Source organism: Jaculus jaculus, chromosome 11 (assembly GCF_020740685.1).
Source record: "Jaculus jaculus isolate mJacJac1 chromosome 11, mJacJac1.mat.Y.cur, whole genome shotgun sequence".
NCBI classification, from domain to species: domain Eukaryota; kingdom Metazoa; phylum Chordata; class Mammalia; order Rodentia; family Dipodidae; genus Jaculus; species Jaculus jaculus.
In genome coordinates, this window is record NC_059112.1 from 78555801 (window position 1) to 78577811 (window position 22011).

General features: G+C 37.4%; 1 pseudogene; it reads left to right on the forward strand.

Annotated features, from left to right (window-relative positions):
- The first annotated feature begins 1275 nt into the window (after positions 1-1275).
- LOC101594526 overlaps positions 1276-22011 on the forward strand; it is a 564925-nt pseudogene continuing 544189 nt past the window's right edge.

A 22011-nucleotide genomic window follows, 5' to 3' on the forward strand; every position in this document is an offset into this window, starting at 1 on the left:
TATTTCAAACCCCTCATTTTGATTTTCCTGTACTGAAAGGTAGCCTTCTGATCATATGTTATTCTGCTGACTCTAGAATATTCTACTACTAGCTTAAGGAACAGAGATGTTGGATCCTGCTCTCCAATTATGGCTCAACTTTAGAGGGCACAAGCTATGCACACTTAAGGGAATTGAGGGTCACACAGCAGCAGTAGCAGTATGGTGTCTTTTATTAATTTTAATTAGTGTTCTCATTTAAAAGTGTCATATTAAGCTCTGATTTTAAAAGAAAGTGTCACCTTATCTAATTTCATTTATTTCAGTGTATGGCAAATCAATAGTGACATCAAAATTAAATTATATACATAATATTTTTAGAGAATTTTATCTTTAGAGTTACTTAATGAACTTAAAATAGCTAATGTGTAGCTAAGCATGGAGCATGTGTCAGGCAATGTTTGATGGGTGTTTCTAAATTGCTAGAGTTCCTTTCAGGCAAACTCACACATCCAGGTACAACTTATGGAACACCTACTCCATGTAGCTACCAAGCAAGGTTGGAGGCATAATATTTTAAAGTGGAAGAAAAACATAACTAATAATTTGGAAGGTAAGTTAGGACTTCTGGTCAAAATGATAACTCTTAAGAAGCCCTACTTTTTAAGATGTCTATCAAAGTGAGATAAGAGATTTTTAAAGCATGGTAAGTGATAGAACATATGTAGATAAGACTTGAAATCAGATCTCTGGGAGCTGAGGAGATGACTCAGTCAGCAAAGTGCTTGCTGTTGCGGACATGAGGGTGAGAGTTTGTACCCCAGGACTAACAGAAGTGTGGCAGCGGTGATGGCTCATCTGTAATCCCAGCTCCTCGAAAGCAGAGACGAGGAGCCCTGGAGCAAGCTGCCTAGCTAGATTAGCTTCATGGGTGAGCTTTAGGTGTAGGTGAGAGGCCTTGCCTCAGAAAATAAAGGGGAGAGCAATCAAAGTCCATCTCCCCCACACACATGCAGCCACACATATACATATGAACGTACATACACACATACACACCACATGCACAGGCAAGAAAATAGATCTTTGGTGGCACGGAAAAGGCAGAAGAGGTCCAAGCAGTGGTGCACAGCATAGAATGTGCTCACCAAGCCCTGGGCACAGGCAGCAGAGGCTGGCAGGGAATAATGGTGTCTCAAAGCAAGCTCACAAAGTGAAATGAAGAATTGTCCTCTTTTTTGCCAGTCCTCTCCCTGAACTGTCTCTAAGAAAGTGACCTGGAAGAGAATGACACTCAGCATGAAGGGTGGAGCAAGTACTGCCATTTTGGAAGAAGTTTCAGGGTACTAAAATATAATACAGGACCATTTTTAAAATTTTTGTCTAATATCTAAATTATTGTGCATTGCTTCTCCTGACCCCACCCATAGCACATGCCACCAGCTAATTTCAATGGTTCTAGCCACTTATTCTTGGTCAGTTTAAAATTCCGTATTCAACATCTGACTCGTCCTTTCTGCCATCTCAAACTGGAACTGTAGCACTGGTAGCTGAATGGGGTCAACAAGGGCTAGGATAATGGCTTATTGTGGTCTGAGTCTGGTCTTTTCTTCTTTATTTTCTTTTTTAAATTTTTATTTATTTATTTGAGAGCAACAGACACAGAGAGAAAGACAGATAGGGGGAGAGAGAGAGAATGGGCGCGCCAGGGCTTCCAGCCTCTGCAAACGAACTCCAGACGCGTGCGCCCCCTTGTGCATATGGCTAACGTGGGACCTGGGGAACCGAGCCTCGAACCGGGGTCCTTAGGCTTCACAGGCAAGCGCTTAACCGCTAAGCCATCTCTCCAGCCCCTTCTTTATTTTCTTATAACAGCCTTGGTTAGAGTACGGGGAGAAGAGGTATAAGATGCTGAATTCTTGCCAGTGATGAAGGAAGTACCTTGTGTTAATTATATTGATTGATTGATTTGGTTTGCTCTGAAGTTGAGGCCCTCTGTTGTAGGTATATGGCAGCTGTCATTGGACATCCATATAATTTAGTTAGAAATCAGTAATGCCCAGTTTTTCTATATATTGGTCAGTGTTTAATAATTTTTTTCTTCTACCAACTTAAGTGTGAGTGAACAGCAAATTAGTTGACAGATGGCTAGTTAATAGCTTGCTATGCATGTACATGGCCATACTCTACAGAGAGTAGGCCATGGAAAAGCATAGATGTATAGTGGGAGGCATCAAATATAGCAAGTACTTGTGAGTCTTGATCATACATATTCTTCCTGGAATACCCATGGGGTTAGCGTCTTCCCTTATCACAGACTTCCCTCAGAGTGGAGAGGACACGGGTATGGATGCTGCATCAGCTGGCTCTTGCTAACTTTCACTAGTCAATGACAGAGCCAGGATCATGCCATAGTAGGAGTTCATAAGAGTTAGAAAAGTCTGTGAGTTTCAAAGCAGTGGAAACAGAATGCAAACTCCTTGGCCTGGAAGGTCTGCCCATCTCGTAGACACCCCATCATGGATCTGTAGTAGTCCTCTGTTGGACCATTTGTTTCCTTTGCTAACCTATGAACAATTTATTCACCCTGCCTGATGAAATTCCCAGCCTCCGGTGGTGCCTGGTCTTCACATTTCTCAGGATCACCTCTTCAGAAAAGCTGGTCATAGTCCATGAATCCTATACCTACAGTTCAGCCCCTTGATTGCTTGGATCTCAACACATCGTGTTTTGTATCTGTTTACTGCTTTTCACTTTCTCTCTCTCTGTTTATGTTATAAAGCCAGAAAGAATCCAGACTTCTTTTGCTAGGTCCAATCTCCTTCAGGTTGCACTTGATAAGTTTCCAACTGCCTAGCTTACATCTCTTCGCTCTAGGCCTTGTTTGGTTTCTGGAAGTTGACCACGCCTTGTACGTTCTTTGGGCCTGAAATGCTATGGAGGGAACTGCCCTCAACTCATCATTAACTGGATTTAGTGAGGCCATCTTGTCAATTTGTCTACAGTGATGAGTCTACTACTGGTCACCTTCCCTCCCTGTGTCACTTCATCATTTCCTGGTCAGTGCTTGATAATAAATGGCTTATGCTTAACTACTTGTCTGGAGGCATGCCTCTGAAGCTATCTTTTTTTGTGTACCTGCATGTAATAAATATTATTTGACTGACTGGGTGAATGGATAGGTAGATAGAAAAATGAAGAGGTTGCACAGGGAAGTTCAATGTGAACTGCTGTGTGATTTTCAAACTATTGACAGAAAATAATGGTGCTTTGTGTTCAGTGAAAAGACTAAGCCAGACTATAAACATCCCAAAGGCATGCAGATTAAAGCCTGAATAATCTTTCACATTCCAGTGGTGTCAGTACATGGCTTATAAAACTTTGAATTATATTTACTTTATTATCTTTATGAGTTATACTTATATTACATATAAAATTACATCACAGAGTATATTAATTATAATTATATAGTATATTATATATGAATTATAGTCATCTAATAGAGTTTTAAATATTTATTGATTGATTGATTACAGAGAGAGATTGAGAATATGGAGTCTAAGCCACATTTTAAGCTTCCTGAGATGATTTGTTGTATAGACTGACTTAGACTATAAGCATCCTGAAGACAGGAAGAATAAAATCTGAATAATATTTCACATCCAGGGTGGGTAGAGGGTATGTGTAATGGGAGGGGTGGTCAGTGCATGGCTTGTAAAGACCTTCACTGCATGAAAAACATGAGCACATGGCTTGATTTGCTATTATAGTAAGCATTATTTCCAATGATGCAATGTAAAATGATATGAGTTGGTAAATTATTCATCACTAAGAGCTTTCTTCAATTAAAAAGTTTATTTAAAAAAGTTGGCACTCTAGATTATGTTAACCTATATATTTAGTAATTAAAAGTAAATCTGGATAAAATGTGTATAAGAGAATATTCATATAATTTTGCAGGTTAAAAGTATTTGTAGTTAAACAGGCATTATATGTGAATCCCAATTAGACCCACATGGAAAATTGTTTAGAAATAATTTTTAGGAGGCATTTAGCTACTCTGGATGAATTGACTTACTTTGTACCCATGGATATTGAAATGATTGAGAGACTATTTTTTAAACTTTGGTTATGAAAGAGCTCAGAGCTTACTATACTATTCAAGTTTTGTAGTTTCCCTAACTTCCTGTGGATACTTAGGAACCATGTGTGTAACTTTCGATTTTTTCTTAGTCTTAAAATTTCTATTCTAATTGTGCATTTTTCCCTTGTCCTGGTTCTTAAACAATGCTTTATTTTTACTGAATTTTGTATATGGTTGTGGGGCTTGAAATTTTCCCATTATTGTTAGCATTATTGTGTGTGTGTGTGTGTGTGTGTGTGTGTGTGTGTGTGTGTGTGTATGCATGTATATTTCAGCATGCATATGGAGGTCAAAGGACAACTTCAAAGAGTCCCTGCTCCACCTTCTTTGACACAGGGTCTCATAGTACTGCAAAGAACCACCAGACTTGCAAATGGCTGTCAGATTGGCTGGCCCTCGAGTTCTTCTGGCTCCACCTCCCATTGCCTCAGATGCCTTGGGATTACAGATGCATGTGCTGCTTTGAATCTGGCTTTGTGTGGATGCTGGGGAATTGAACCTAGGCCAGCAGGCTCCTTTAACCATTGAGCAATCTTCTAATGGGGCTTGGGTTTTTAACAATATTGTCTGTATTTCTCCCATTACTTCATATATGTATTTTCTTGAGACATCCATACTTTTGATCAATGGACTTCATGTTTCACATAGAAAACATATATTTTTCCTATCATATTGATTGCTCATTTTTTATTTGTTTTCAAGGCCAAATGTGTGCAAAGAAGAACATCTAGCAGTGGTGAGATTTGCATAACCATGTGTCCGAGCTTTCACACACACGGCCAAGCTCTGGAAACATGACTGCTTAGGCTCCAGGGGCTGTGTGGGCTATGAAAGAAGGTAAGGACACTTTCTGATGCTTGAGATGATTGAAAACCAAAACCAGAAATTCTTTTGTTCTTAAATGTCTTATCCAATACAGTTTAAAGTACAAATGCCTAGTTACATAAAAGAGTATGGGGTATGCCCACTAAGAACCCTGAGAATTACATATTTTCCTTTAGACATGCAATGAATGACTATTGTGTTTTAGGTCTCATTTATGTGTGAAGTATTTTGGGTTAGATGCTGCTAATTTTACCTCATCACATGATATACCATTGCAAGCTAAAGAACAGAAAAGTGACAGAAACAAGGAATATTGTGTTGCTTTGCTAAATTTAGCACAATTTATACACTGCTGTGAACTCGTATCTGACCTGCCCTGGCTCGGTGGTGGCACTTTGAAACCCAGAGCTCCTTTAGCTTCAGTATGACTTTGAATTAGGATTATCTCAGCAGGCTATAAGAGGAGAGAGAACGCAAGTGTCCACAATGCTTTCTAAGAGTCCAGGCTTCAACAAGACATTTTTTCCCCAAAGTTTTAAAATAGTTTTACAAAACACCTATCAACCTTTTGATATAAAACATTGATAATAGTTGACTTTTATGTAAATGAGTCAAATGGGCTTCTACTTAGGAAAAAAACATAATTAAAAAGTGTGGTTTCATGTTAATGAATTTATTGTTAATACTACTATTAGCAATGAGATATTGGAGGCATTTATAAACAATTAGGTTTGATATCTAGAAGTACCAGAACAAGTATAAACCTAAATCAAATACTGCAAGACTAAGTAATTTATATTTGTGAATAATAACATATTCTTTGTATGTGCATATGTGCACACACGTGTGTGTATATATTCAATCTTTAGATTTCGTCCTTTTGGTGTGAGTCTGCTCTAAACAGTATATTTATATGACATGTAAATAAGAAAAAAAAAATCCCTGGTTCTTACTAGCTCTGTGGCCTTGAACTGAAAAGTTAAAAAAATAATGTCATTCGTGGATACAAAGAGAACTAGTTGAAAGCATATTTAGCACATGTGGCACAATGCTTAGTACACAGTAGGTCTTCAATGCAGATTGGTATAATGCTGTAAAATTTATTATAAAAGAAATTAGAATGAATGCTCTAGTACATGTGACTTGATAATTAGAGGATTCAACAAATATTTATTTATATTCAAACACAGAGGAAAGGTAAAGAGAGGGGGAGAAAGAGAGAGAGAGAGAGAGAGAGAGAGAGAGAGGGAAAGAAAGCAAGCCAGGGCCTCTTGCTACTGCAAGTGAACTCCAAATGCATGTACCACTTTGTGCATCTGACTTTACATGGGTACTGGAGAATTGAGCTGGGCCATCAGGCTTTGCAAGTACTGCTTAGCCATCTCTCCAGCCCCCAAGAATTTGCTTTGGAAAAAAAATTTTTTCTACTTTGGCTTTCTGTAATACCTTCATGTGGTTTAGTCCATGATACTAGTACTCTGAACCAAAGATAGAAAGTTTTCTTACATATAGATGTTTGGAATTTGGGGAAAAAATCTGACTAAGTAAATCAGGATTCAAGTATTTATTCCGAAGAGCTTAGCCATTTTAAACATTCTCTGTGTAATGCTGATTTGGAATGGTGTCAATGTAGAAAGATAACCAGTATCTCTACCAGACATTTGTTTGCATATAAACCTATAGCTATATTCCACTGGGCAGATAGACACAAAGGACACTAGGTTGCTCTTTGAGATAGTGAGTAATTAAATGTCATATATAACACAGTAGCCACAAAGTTCTATTTCTGAGAGATACAGAGCAATTCATGGTGACATGAAGGGGAGAGGGAAACTGGAGAAAGTGGAAATTGAACTTTGCCTTGAATAATGAGGGTGTTCATGCTGGTGGGGAGAAGTATGTAAGGGAGAAGAATGAGCTAGTGCTTTGGGGATAAAGAACACCCATGGCATGGGGCTGATAGAGAGGAAACCAGCAGGCTTGGACTGCTTGGTACTGCAGTGAGCTGAGGTTAGCATGGATATCATGGATAATGCCCTGTTGTAAACATTTTTGCTCATAATTTTTCTCCTGAAGGGATATTTAAAACTGTTTTTTTTTAAGCAGAATTTCCCCTAGCCATGGAAAATTTAACCTTGCACGTGCAGTCACTCTTCATATATCATGTACTGTACTCCTTTGTCAAGCCAAACAGCATTTTATTTGTTAATTCTTTGTGTCCCCACCACCAACCAAGGACTGTGATCCTCATGGTTGATGGCAGTGTAGCTGAGAATGCTTTCTGTATTAAACCAGTATATGAGAAGCCTTCAGTGTTGAGTTGATATCCATGCACCCTTCATGATGTCATTTTTCTCCTCAAAATTTTCGATTTTACACTTGGGAGTTTGAGATAGGAGTGTTTATACTATCATATACATATATTTTAACCCATCTTTCCTACATATGTAATGAGGTATATATATAGTGTAAGCAAAGCACATTACATGTATGTATGTATATACATTTGTCTGTCTACATCTGTCCATGTACATACTCATCCATCTTCCCACATATTTATGACAGGATTTGAATTGGATGGGGAAATGCTTTTTATAAAAATGGTACCTTTGCCAGAAGAGGTGTGTCACTATTCCCTGACCCAAATTCTGTGTTCCCCAGGACCCGGTACTACACTACCTATAGACAGGTGTACATCACAGAGCAGCAGATGGCCTATACATGCTGCCCTGGATGGAGCCGATGGGATGATGAACCAGGATGCCCACACTGTAAGTTGTAATTCTTCCTGTCTCACTCTCTGTCACTGGAAGGAATGGCTTTGCTCAGGTTTTGCTATAATCAGATAATGTCTGTCAAGTTTTCATCATCTTTAGAAGCAGCACACATTCAGAGAGTCACTTTGGACTGAATGTTCACACATGACATGTGCGAAAATGCACAAAAAATCCTTTCAGTTAAGCATTTGCAAGGATAGGTCATAGCTCAGGACCTATGGAAACATTGCTTTTTATTCTGTCTCTTGCTTTAAAAGACAGTTGAGTCAAAGCCAGACAGGTTATACCTTGATGTCCATCTCTTTTCTGTTTGCCTCTTTCCCATATCATCAAATTTGTAATTCACAGTTGATTCAAAAGTCCAGAGGGAAATCACTGTACTAAATCTAAATGGGATTTCTCAACTTGTGCTTGTCATGATTAATTGCAGAACTCTGGAGGCAGCAGTCGACATTTTAAGATGGGGAATGCAGTCCCTTTGCAAACCTCTGGTGAGGGCATTTTGGAACCTCTGGAGGCTGTTTGCTAGCACTTATGCAGCAGAGCTTGTGGCATTGTGGAGTTCATTCATGTGGGGGTGGGGATGGTTCTGTTTAGTGACTCCCTTATCTACATTATGTGCTTATGGTTATTGCAAAGTCACTTCAAATGCTTCAGTATGTTGCAATCAATGCAGCTCCACAGCACAATTCATCTCTCCTGCTGCTGTGCACCTTGGGGACTTTGTTGCATCCTGCTTCCTTCCTTAGTGTACTATCAGCTCTTGAAGTACCTTAGTGAAGCCGCCACAGGCTTCCCATATTAAACAGGTTGAGTGTTGAGAGGTGAGCAAAGGTCATTGGGTATTCACATGAAATGTTAGGCTACTGCAGCTGGCTGGGGTAATATCGCTGAGGATATCTGCTCACAGTACCACCATAACTGCTCCAAACGCCTAGAAATTGTCAACTACAAGGCAGATTCTTTATATTTTTACATGACACCTAATTTGGCGCCCTCTCTCTCTCTCTCTCTCACTCTCTCTCTCTCTCTCTCTCTCTTTCCACACACACACACACACACACACACACACACACATTGCAGTGTTTGTATAATACACAGTCTTTCTCTAATATTTTGCCTGAGGTTTCATTTGATTCTTTTTAAAGATTATATAGATTACACTATATAATTTTAATATTATATTGATTATAATTTATCTATGCAGTAATATTTCCTTAGATCATTACTTTTCAAATTAGAATGTGAGTACAAATTATCTTGTTATCTTTTTAAAGTACAAATTATGATTGGGTCTGGAGTGGTTCTCAGATTCTGTATTTCTAGAAGCTTCAGATGGTCAGACATTAATTTGTAATAACACACTGTATAACCTTGCAATGGAGGGATGGATAGAGATTTCTAGACTATGTCATTGTAGCTGTATGGTACCTACATTGAGGATTTTCTTTCTTTCTCTCAACTTCATCACGCCTGTGTTCTTGTATGCTCTCCTGTAGCTGTCTCTGCTCTGGGGATTCATTTTGCTGGAAGGGATTGCTCAGTTGGTGAAGTCCAGAGATGCCTATGCTCACAGGGATATTATGGACCCCACTGTCAATATGGTGAGTCACCAGTGGGACTATTTTATTGTGACTTGGAACTGTCTGCCTTGCTTTTAAGGGCCAGCCAATACAGTCGATGCAGACTAATGGCACGGTAACCCTCTAGGGATTGGTGAGCATTTAAAATGAGCCACTGAGCAGAACCCTACAACCTACAGTGTAATAAGCATCACAAAATATGCCTTGCAGTTCACTTTTAATTATTCACTGCAAGAGTTAAAGGGGCAGCAGTAAGTACAAGACACTCCACTTTGTAAAGGAAATGGTAGCTTAATAAGAAAACTATTCTGACCTTAGCTGTTAAATCTTTCTTGGAGCTATGGCTTGAAATTACAGCTGCAGTCTATTGTGAGATCCCTATGAATAAAAAAGTAGAATCAACTTGAGCTTGATAGTATATGGTATTTACTATTTCTTACTCTTTACCTAGCCCCCCGCCCCTCAGTATCTCCAAATTGACATGATTCTTAAAGTTTCAACAGTTGGCCAACCTCTTTTCAAGGGTGGGATTTTATTAGCTGCTGGTTTTGGACATGTACATTTTAGCTATTTCTTGTGTGGGACATGTTTCAGAATTGTCATGATTTATCCTTTACTGTCTCTGTTATGAGGTTGAGTGATTTCAAAAGCATTCCTTTTTATTTTTATTTTTTTTTGTTTTTGTTTTTGTTTTCTTCCTCTCATTCTAGTCTCCAAGAGGATGAGGCTGCATCTACATCTGTCTTCTCAAAACAGAAAAATGAAAATTAAACTTAGCTTAAAGAAGTTGAGGAAACAGATGTAAAAAACTAACAAAAATGTGATACTGGTTATCTCATGCTTTGTTTGACTTCTTGTATCCATTGCTTAGATCTTTGTCAGTGAAACTGGAAGTTTGAGAGCCCAGTCCTCTCACCCTTTTGGGATCTCTGCCCTAGGCATAAGGGTAGGGCTCAGGTTATTCCCATGGGTCACTTTAGAGCTGCTTTATCCATTCATCCTGAAATTGTTTTCTGAGTTTTTTTTTAATAAAAAATTTTAAAACTATTGACTTTTTAAAAAATGACAAATTTGTGAATTAAAATAAAGCTGATGTTTAACCCCAATTTATTCTTTGACAGCAGAACACTGATTCTAAAACAAAGGTCATTGGAAGATTGGGGATTCAGGGTGCTGTCTCTTCAACTGCTTTCACAGCTTTTTAAGAAATATCAAATATTACACCTTTATTTGTAATGAAAAAGTATTGCCTTTAAGTAAATGACTCTGATTCCATGTGCCAGTGATTTCCTCATTGTTATCAGTAATTGTGGTGGGCAATTACAGACATTATTGGTTCATTAAGATCTTTAAAAAAATAATTATTCCTTTATAATACATTTGTTTTGGAAGCAACTCTTATAAGACATCAGGCTCCAGAGAAGAAAGGTAATTAAGGAGACATATGGTAATGATAATGGCCTAGAAATCATACCTGGATTAATTTATTCTTTATTTTCTAATCAGTGCTGAGATATTCTGATTATTCCTACTTCATAACAACTTTCATACGCCAATGTAATTAACATGCTCTCAGAAATTCATGCAGTTATATCTCTCCTTTTTTTGCAGTTTTGGGTTGGTGAAAATACTGGACTATTTTAAATAGGCAGAATCACCATCTTTTCTACCAGCTTGTTTGTATGCTATAAGGTTCCAGGAGACACAAGAGAGTACTAACATACAAAATATCTGCTAAGACTCTCTACCTCACTTTCTGGCATTATTGTTCAAGTATACCAAATTTTACATCCCAACATTGTTTCTTCTCCCAGTATAGGCTCTTATTGAATTTAAAAAGAACTTGACAAACCCTGAGGGCTATACAATCCAAAGCAGACATTGAGACATTTCCTACATAGTATTGCATTTCATCCATCAAAATGAGATTTGCCAAACTACATAAACCTAAGGAGGTTTTGCAGAAGGAATTTTGAAGACTTTCTAGAAAAACAAGTGCAGAACTTAATTAAGAAGAAAAGGCATCAGTTGACTTTAATTTAAAAATTTAAATTAGTGAAGTCTGTTTTATGAATAGACTTGACATGATATAGAGTCTATTGGACATGGGGTCCTTAGTCTTTTCTTACAGCCCCTAACCTACCACTGATCAGTGGCTAGATTTGAGTTCTGCTGTGTGAAGTCAAAGTCTTTAACATGATTGAATCTCTTATGATATATATCCTTATAGAATATATAGTAAAATAACTTTAAATAATAAGTTCTATATTTGACATGCTATATGTATTAATTCAAATAATAAAATTGTTTTTAAAAGTTCAGTTCTATGAAAGTCTCAGTATATGCAATATAACAAAGTAATCCTATACTAAACTCCTCCTTTTAGGTAACTGTGGTGGTCACCCTTGGGCGTAATGTTCATATTCAGTCACATATGACATTATAAAGACTTGAAATCATATTTTATAGCCTGTTTTTTTACTACTTCTTTTCTTCTCTTCTATCTTTCTTCTTCCCTTATAACATCTTATCCTTCCCCAATCATAACCAGCTGACTACCCTTTTGTATCTTTATCTGACCTTATTTAGTCATATAAGAATATCCTTACAATAGTCTATAATATTAATACCATTTATTGATAAACATTTGTTTCTAGCTTTTTGGCACAATAACCGTATCTGTGATAATAATATTGTGCCTTTAATTCTGTGGAGTCATATTCCCAGTAGTGGGATGGTTAGGGCCAATAAATATGTGTATTTTCAAGTTTAATATAGTGCATGAACCAAAGAAGATACTCAAGTTAATTTGTAAGACTTGTTTTGTATATCATGGCAATGGCTTTATGAATTTATTTATATGGATTAGAACCTAGGTGATTCTGGGGTAGGGAAGATGGCTTAGTGTGTAAGAGAACTTATTACACAAGCATAAGGGACTGAGAAGGCCTGAGACCACCTGAGTTTGATCACACATGCATGTAACCCCAGTTATGTGGGGATCAGAGACTAGATGATCACCAGGGTTCAAGAGAACCGAGAAAATGGCAGCTCTGTGTTCACTGAAAGACTCCATAGACTCAAGAAATTAAAGTGGAAGAGTAACATAAGAAGACCTGATATGTTACCCTGGCCTCTGCACAGGGCACACACATCTGCAAACACATGTGCATCCAATGCACATACATATCTAATACATAGTACACACAAAACCCCTAGGTAATTCTTAATTTTTTTAAAATTTCACATATTACCTCATGAGATGATCATTGCATCTTCATTCAAAAATGTAGATATGATAAAGTATCTATGATTAGGGTTACTGTAAATGTGTGTTGGTAATCTAGAACAAAACTAACATTGCTTAAAGAGTATGAAAAAAAGTCTGAAAATAAAGCAGATGGTCTTAAAAATGGAGAAAAGAGTGTGGTAGAAACATAAAGGACATGCTAGTAACTGAGAAAAATGCTTGAAGTTAATGATTCTGAAATAGCTGATCTAGTTAACTCATTTGAAAACAAAATCTGCCTCTAATAAGGAAAAATGATGAAAATGAATCTGGACAATTAGGAAGTAATGAAGAGCTTTCTAAAACAGCCATTGATTAAAGAAACCTAAAGGAATACTTTGAAGATTTTAACACATGAAAATCAGGATTAATATTTGGTAGTTAAGTTATCTCTATTTTGTTTTTAATTTTATGTCTTTTGGCAGAAGAAGTTTGAGTTTCATTATCCAATGAGTATCACACACAAAGTTGCACTTCATTTCTACATCACATACTCTATCTTCCTTTTCACTGGTCAGAAGTCAAATTAAGTAACTTGTTGGATAGCAGGTTTTAAGTCTTCTAGTTAATCCATTTACATATTCATTCCCTCATCCATCTTTCAGTGAGTTTTCCAGTTAGTAAATATTGATATAAAAGACTACCTGCTAGACACTTAGACACCAAAAGAAACAAATTGTTTTTAATCTGGTGAGAAATAGAGTCCTAGAAACATATGAATAGAATATATTAATAGGGTTCAGCTTACAGTTGTTTTGATAGATTATGAATTTGTCCTAAAAGAAATAGCAGAGTGTTTACCACTGCCTTACCAAGAGGTAAAGAGAAGTTTCAAAAAATACTTAAAATACAAAATGCAACTGTGTTCTAAAGGTACACAGAACAATAATATGAAGTTTAGCTATTAGTGTATCTTCCACAGCAACTTAAGAAATAAACAACAGGGCTGGAGAGATGGCTTAGCAGTTAAGCGCTTGCCTGTGAAGCCTAAGGACCCTGGTTCAAGGCTCGGTTCCCCAGGTCCCACGTTAGCCAGATGCACAAGGGGGCGCATGCGTCTGGAGTTCATTTGCAGAGGCTGGAAGCCCTGGCGCGCCCATTCTCTCTCTCTCCCTCTATCTGTCTTTCTCTCTGTGTCTATTGCTCTCAAATAAATAAATAAATAATTTAAAAAAAATTAAAAAAAGAAATAAACAACAGCAATAACAACAAAAATAACAGTAATAAATTCTCTTGGTGGTAGTAAGTCATACACAAATGTAGTAAGTACCTGAAAATATGAATTTTTCCTTAAATCCAGGGCACCAATCCCTTAGCTTGTCTTGGTCCAGCCAAACAGCTATTTTAGAATTTTATACACAGATGACTATCTGAAGGAATTCTTTAGGACCCCACACTCCTAAATTCAGTTCTCTGAACAGACAGTCCTATAGTCAGCTGTGGTGAGCAGACAAGTATACTGGTTGGTCCTCTCTACTTTTGATGTCTCTGAAAGAGTCCATAAATATCTCCATCACTTCAAAGTGTGATACATAGACACACTAAATATAAGATGCTTCTGGCACTCTGCCTACCTCGAAGGTCTTCACATGTTCTGAGGTTGAATGTGTGTTTCATCACTGACATGCTATCTTGGAGAAGGTATTTTATATTCCTAGTCTCAATATTTTCATTTGTTTATGAAGAACTTAATCTTCCCAAGTGCTTTTTATGTACTTGACATTGTTTTAAACATATTAAGTCATTAATAAAATGTAGAGATATATAACATGAATATTCCCATTTATCTCACTTTTATGTATAGAGAGAGTTGTTTAAGATCAAAGTGGTAAAATGTAGGGCATCTGGGATCAGTACCCACCTGTGTTCTGCCTCTAGAATCCATAAGCTTAATTTGCCATCCTCGAGTCCCTTCCTGTGTATGTTGACTTTTTTTTGTTTGTGTGGTGGGGGAAGTAGGGTGGGGTGGTGTCCCATACTCAGATCTGTGGTGGGTAATGCCAGCCTACGGTGACCAAAACAGAATGCCAAGCATTTGCTCCATAGCTTTTTTACCCAGCCTGTTTTATGAGCTGGAATCTAATGATTTCAGAGCTTGTGGGCCACCAAATATTCTAAGGTCCCTGTCTTACTGAGGTCTGGGGTTTTAGGCACATGTGGCCATACACAACTGTGCAATAAGGAGATTCTAACTCTGGCAGTTTTAGGCTCCCATGGGCATTAATTTTTACATAGCAAGTGCACTTAACCACTGAGCCATTTTTCCAGCTCTGCCCATACACTTTAGATGACTGTTAGTATAATTACATATTTGCTATATTGTTATTTATGAGAAGTGATGAGATAACACACGTAGCTCAAGCTGGGTACCATCTACCAAGTTATGCTATTTCTTGTGTACCATAAACTATCTGAGGATGCTATATGACGAATTCAGAATAAGGGGGCAAAATGCTTGATGTTTCTTTGCTTCCAACACTATAAAGGAGCTTGAGTCATAGGTATGATTGCATCATTGGGTTGATTCCAGTTCAAGGAATTAATGGGCTCTTTGTGTGATCCATATTTCCTCACAGATGAGGCTGAGCCAAAAGGTTTCTTAAATTGGCATTGTCTTAGCACATTTTTTAAATTTGAGAAATATTAAGCCATGCATATTCTCCCTCATCCAATTTTCATATTGACATTCTAACTCCATGTATCTTAGAAAGTGGTCCTATTTGAATATTGGTTTGTTACAAATATAACTAAAAACAGGTGAACATTTATGACTGGTATCTTGATGAAAAAAGAAGTTTGAACACATAGGCATGCACACAGGGAGAACATCATGAGCAAATGAAGGCAGATATCAAAACATGGGAGTACATTTATTGTGTAGCAATTAATTATGAATAGAAACATTTCATCCTGGAGAGAGGCTTTAGCAAACTCCAAATTGAAGCATAGGTCAGCTAAAGCTCACGAAGTAAACATGCTTAGGATATGAACACCTCCTACATTTAATGAAGTTCATGAAACTTACAAGATTTACAAGCCTCCTCCTCCTCAAGGTTATATAAGGAGTAGGAACTTATTGGGAGAGGAGATTCTCTTAGCAGCAAAGCTGTCTGAGTTGTGTAGTGGGCTCCACAGATGCAGCTTCCAGGAGTCTTCACTTAGGCAGGGGTGGGCTTTTTCTCTCTGAATTGTCCATGCTCTTGTAAGTAACTCCTCACCCATAATCCTGAAAGTAACACCAGTTAACTCACTGGCTCACTAAACCAGACTTGGCTGGAATTGCTTTTTTATTCTGTTGTTCAGTTCTGTCTTCAGAAAAAGTTGATGCAAAAAACATGCCAAGGAATATTAAAGACTGCTAGCAAGCCTCAGAAGCCAATTGAGAGTTAAGGGAAGAGATTTACTTTCATATTCTTCTGAAGAAGGCAGTGAACCTACCTGAGTTGTAGCCCCCATGACTGTGAGATAACATATTTTTGTTACTTAAACAAATCACTATGTGATTCTTTGTTGCAGCAACATTAGCGAAGCAATATAGGAAATAGAGAAAACATTTTCCCTGTATCCACATCTTCATTTCAGCAGTTGGCCTGTTGAAACAATGAAAATGGGAAAAAATGGCAGGGGGTTTATAAAGAGCAAATCATGCTAAGGAAACTTGATGGCTTATTTTAATTGAATTATAAAATTAGGCTAGGAAGGTGATTCAATTAGGAAAAAATACAAAAATCATTAATTGAAAACACTTAATAACTTGCCATCTTAAATGAGCATAAGTAGAAGATATTATAAAATGACATGAAAATATAGATGAATTTGAATTGCATTCATAGCATGAGCTGAGAGTTTACAACAGTTGGAATCTACTGTTATTGTTTTATCACATGAATTTGCTTTGTATAAGATTCTTTTGTAACTTTATGTAATTTGACAGAGGCTATGCCGATATTGACAAGGGTACGGGTTGGTATATGATAGATGACCAGATAGACTGATTATGAGGATAGTAAAGCAGTATTTCATCTTCCCATGTGTCTAGGGGAGAAAAATCTGTGATTTGAAATTCAAGTGAAAAACTTATGATGCTGACACTGATTTAAAAATAGAGGCATTGAATGTGCTGATGGTGACATCCTCTTCTAAGTGGGCTTTCTATGGTCATTGTTGGCAACAATAAGGATAGCTTTAAAAAGACTGCATGATAATTACTTGATATTTGCAAATATGACACTCTCAAAGCAGACAAGAAAGTACCAATACTTTCCAGGTCTTACACTACCAGGTATAATTAGTAATAATCTGGACCTCACAGAAAGTGGATAATGATGACAATCATGCTGACTCTGAAATCATGCTTTCTAGGTACTTGGAAAGCTTCTTCATGCATTACACGTGTTTGCTTATTGAAAACTCACAAAATCTTATAATTGTCATTAATACTCCTCTTTTACTGATGGCACATGTCTTAGTTTGTTTGTTTTCTGTTTCTAAAAAATTTCAATATCAGAGATCCTTGACCTGGATGAGATGGCTGGAGGTAGAGTTTGAGATATAGCCAAGATAAATGGGCTTTTATACAAGACCATCTCTGAAGGCAACCCATTAACCCAGTTATTCTTTAATATAGTACATGTAAGAATATATCAGTCCAGTCACACTGACAGAGCCCTAATCATATCTTAAAACTGTCACTTGCTACATTTTCTAATATCTCATAATAAGGATCAGTATGATTTGGGAAGGAGACAGACCATACTTGGGTTTGAAAAGCCTACATTGTAGTTATGAAAACAGGCAAAGGAATGATCGTACTGTGACAAATAACCTTGGAAAACTTTTCAAATTGGGATAGGAACTAGGTTGGGAGCTGTGGCAGGTTAGATTGAATTTTAATACCTTAATCTATATATAGTCAAATACACAACAGATCCAGGTAAATGAGACTCTGACTCATTAAAACAATGTGGAACAAATCTTGAGCAAGACACCCAGTGTTTTCCTCTGTCATCCTCATGCACATTTATGAGGAGTGCACACACATATTAATAAATTATACACACATGCCAGGAAAAGGGGGAGAGTGATTGAGGGGGAGAGTGATCAGGTATAGATGGCATTTTGGAGGCCAAAGATGGGAGGTAGGAGGGTGTATCTGGTAGGTCAGCCACATTGCTGATATTTTTCGAAAAGGTGGGCTTTGTGAACTCATTCTATCTGAGTGTGGTTTCATGGCAGATTTTCTGAGAAGTTCAGTGTTCAAGATAGAGAATACTAGGGAAGATGGACAAGACTTGAATCCTGAATAGGATAGAGTAAGTTGGTGATAGTCAAGAGAATGGAGAGAGTCAGTGATACTGAAGCTTCAGATTTGGCCATGCGGGTGATGGCTTTGTCCTCTGTAGGAGCATCTGTGCTGGGCATGGTCTTCTTTATTGGTCCAGCAAATTGCTGAATGCACATAATATGATGCAGTGTGATCACATGGTTAACATGAGTACTGTGTTCAATGGACTATATTTCATTTATCTTCTGAGCCACTCCTTTTCTTGCATTTCAAGAACTGTTACAGAAAATGAGGTTTCTGTGTGTTTATATGCTTGGGAAGTGATGTGTTAGATAATTTGGCATCATGTCACCCATGCTGGCCTTTCTAGAATCATCACTGTGCTGATGTGCATAGTTCTCACAACTATGGTATGTAGAGGGTATGCAGATTCTTGTATGCTTAAACCTTTATGTAGCCACAAAGCCCTTTTGTCCAGTGTCACGAAGCATTATTATTTTATGCAGACTCTTCATTCTCTGGAGGAAAGAAAAACATCCACATGTAGCATTTTTTTTTCAGTCTTCTCAAGTAATAAAACATTTATGTTGTAACAACAAAACCATCTACATTTAACAAGGTGTTTTCCAGTATATTGCCTCATTGAAGTTCCCCACCCACTCTGAAGGGGAATTGAGGTACGAGAGACACAGAAAGCATAACTGATGTGCCCAGGTCAACACTTTGTAGGTAGCTGAGCCAGGAGTGCATCTTAGATGTTTACCTCACCTCTTTTGTGGTGCCATCTCACAGGGATAGGCAGCGCTTCAGTGGGTCCTAAGTTCCCCCTTTTTCTGCCACATTATCATTTAGAGGAGGCAAAATGTTGGAGATTCATTTATATTCCTCCTTTGGGGTCCTCATTAATGTTTTATTTTTAATTTTATTGTTTTGCTTATTTTGAGAGAGAAAGACAGAAACAGAGAGAGAGAGAGAAAGAGCATGCCAGGGCCTTCAGCTGCTACAAATGAACTCCAGATAAACGCCCCCTGCTACGCACATGTGCAACGTTGTGTGCTTGTGTCACTGTGCATCTGGCTACATGGGCACTGGAAATTCAAACATGCGCTTTTAGGCTTGCAGAAAAATGCCTTAACCTCTAAATAGTCTCTCCAGCCCCTCATTGAAGTTGTAATAATTTGCATTTTTCTTTCCTGTCAGAGGTTAGTTCTGATGCTTGTTTCAACAAACATGTTAGCTAAAGAATTCACATCACCACTGGGTTAGCATATTTGTCCTTTTATAGACCACTGATGAGAAAGAAGCCAAATGTGGATGTGAGATTAGATGGCACACAGGTTAGTATTGTGGGTGCTGAGTGTAGAGGGCTTCTCAGAGTGTTGTGTGGGCTTCTGTTCACATTTACATCTGAGGTTCAGAACTGGATGTGTTTGTTCCCTCCGAGGATATGCTCCAAGTATGTAATTCTAAAGCCCAGATTTCTGACCAGGCATCATACTGCCTTCCACATCTGCCATTCCTTTCTTTGTCTGTCTGTTTTCATATAAACTACCCTTAGCCATGTTAACTAGAATTTTAGTCTATAAATATACTTTGCCCTTCCACATGCCTGAAGCCATAATTATATCCATATAATAAGCATATATTCCAGAGATAAGTGCTCCACATCAAAGTTTGATGAGAAACTGAAGGCATGTATTAAAGACATTAACTTTACCCAGGAGACTTCTGATCTTTGGCCTCATCAGCTGATGGGAGATATTCTCTAAGTTCTTAAAATGATGGCCCTCTTAGGTTCCTTATTCTCTGGGAACCTCATAGGTCTCCATGTAAGCTAATAATATTTTAGTTATTTAAACCTAATAAGTTATGGTTTTAAATGAAAACTTGGCACACACCTACTTTATCTTAAGTTAGAGGTCTTGCCACACCAGGAAGATGAACAGTGTGATTAAGTGGAGAGCCTTTGGGTAATCTCTAGAGGCCTGGACTTGAGATAGAGATTGAAGTTCATTACACGTACAGTCACAATCAGCCTCACCTACAGAATAGATCCTTAAAAAGTTCTCTGAACTCTGAGGTTTGGTTGAGCTGTTCTCTTGAAGATAGTCTATGCATGTGATCACAAACTACTATGAGGAAATGATCACTATCATCATTGATAGTTGATAGTGGAAGCTCCACTTCTGGTACTTAGGTGAGTCCATCCTGTGCACTTCTTCCCTTGGATGGTTTTAATACAACAGCTTTTAGTGACTTGTACATATTCTGTATAACACTATCTAATGTGAGGATAGTTTTAGGGACTCCCTGAACCTATTTCATATTGTTGTCAGAATTGAGAGTGCTCTCCTGTGTGGAATTTCCCCTTTAATAGTATCTCAGTTGGCTAAACTCACAGAAGGGATATTTCTTCCCCTCCCCTTCTCATACTTCTAGAATAAAGTATTTAGTTCCCTGTGCTGTTTTCCTGTGACTATGAGACACATCGATATGAATTAGTGTCTCATGGTGATCAGCTATGTAGGATGGTTCCAAAGGAGGGCTTTCCTTATGATTTGTTAAGAAAAAAAAAAGAAATTGTGTCTGAATTATATGGGCTGAAAGCAATGGCTTAACACACCCAATTATTGAATCTGATGGGAAACCACAGAAGGCCTGTGCAAAAATAACCTTATTATAATTTGTTAGAGCTGAACAATGCTGGAGACTAGGGGATGTGGAGGAGTAGAGTAGGAAAAAGCAGTATATAAGACTTAAAAGTTTTCTGAGCCTGCCTGCATTTTGCGTGAACATTTGTTCAAGGCTTTGTAATGGTTTAAAAATGGTTTTGAAGACTACATGCCAAAGAGTATTTAACTGAAGATTTAGTTATATAACTTAACTATGGGCATTTTTTTTTTCCATTTTGACAGAAGATATGATCTGTTTTGTTCTGGTATGAGTTCTGATGACCCCTGCTTAACTTTCATTTATCACAACCAACCTTCTCCAGAATTCTGCAATTGCTGCAATGTTGAGATGCTTATATTACATCCAATCTTGGAGATGGGTCAAAATAAATCTGTGAATTAAATAAGAATATATTATACCTGGCTGAGAGTGTGTCAGAAATACTTGAAGAAAAAAGTAAAAAATAAATATCTTTTTTTTCTACAGCCCATATAGAAGTTGATTTGGTTGCTTTTACAGAATTCTGGAATTAAGTAGAGACAAGCAGGTGGTTCTCCATATCAACCTGTTCCTTGTACTAAGCCAAATATATATTGAAAATACTTGAATAAAATACTGAATAAGAGCATATATATTTTGTTGTCATTGTCCCCTGAACAACACAAGCAGCTATATATGTTTTATTTATTATGTATTTTGCATTATAAGTAATCTAGAAATAACAAAGGAAAGAGATGCACAGTAAATATTCAAAGTCTATGCTATTTTACTAAGAGACATGATATTGTGGAATTTGGTATTCCTAGAATGGTACTCTAGGACCCTAAAATCTCGCCTTGGACATAAAAGTAAGGTGTTATCCATTTTAGTCATTATGTGGTGAATATAGTAGAAAAGCACATGGATGCAGCCAATTACTTTGTCCCATATAGAAAGAAACATTAAGCTAAGACATTCACTGTGGAAATTTATATGTACCCCAAAACAATATATTCACTGCACAAGTTCAGTATCTTGATTACATAAATGTATGGTTCGCAGTGGGTTAATGAGCCTGAAGGTCGGTAAACTTAACGGGAACTTCTTACTTAGCAGATAATTATAGATGAACACTGATGCCAGGAGTGGAATAAACCCCACTGCAGATGTGTAAAAGAATGATCAACAAACATGACAATAGAAAGGACGTCATAGGGGAGGAGATTGAAAGAAACGAAAATTAAGAGTAGCTGTGCTAATACATGGGAAATAAGAGTTAATATATTGGGCATACTGTACAAAGTAATCCTGTCTAATTTTCTTTTTTATTCTATTTAGCTATCTTACTTTATAACTACGGTACAATTTATACAATCCAAGGAGAAAAAAAACATGTTTGCTATGACTAGATTGAGATGTTTTATTTATGACAAGTCATGATTACAAGCTGTGCTTTAGTATGAAGAGTGCTTTTTCATAGC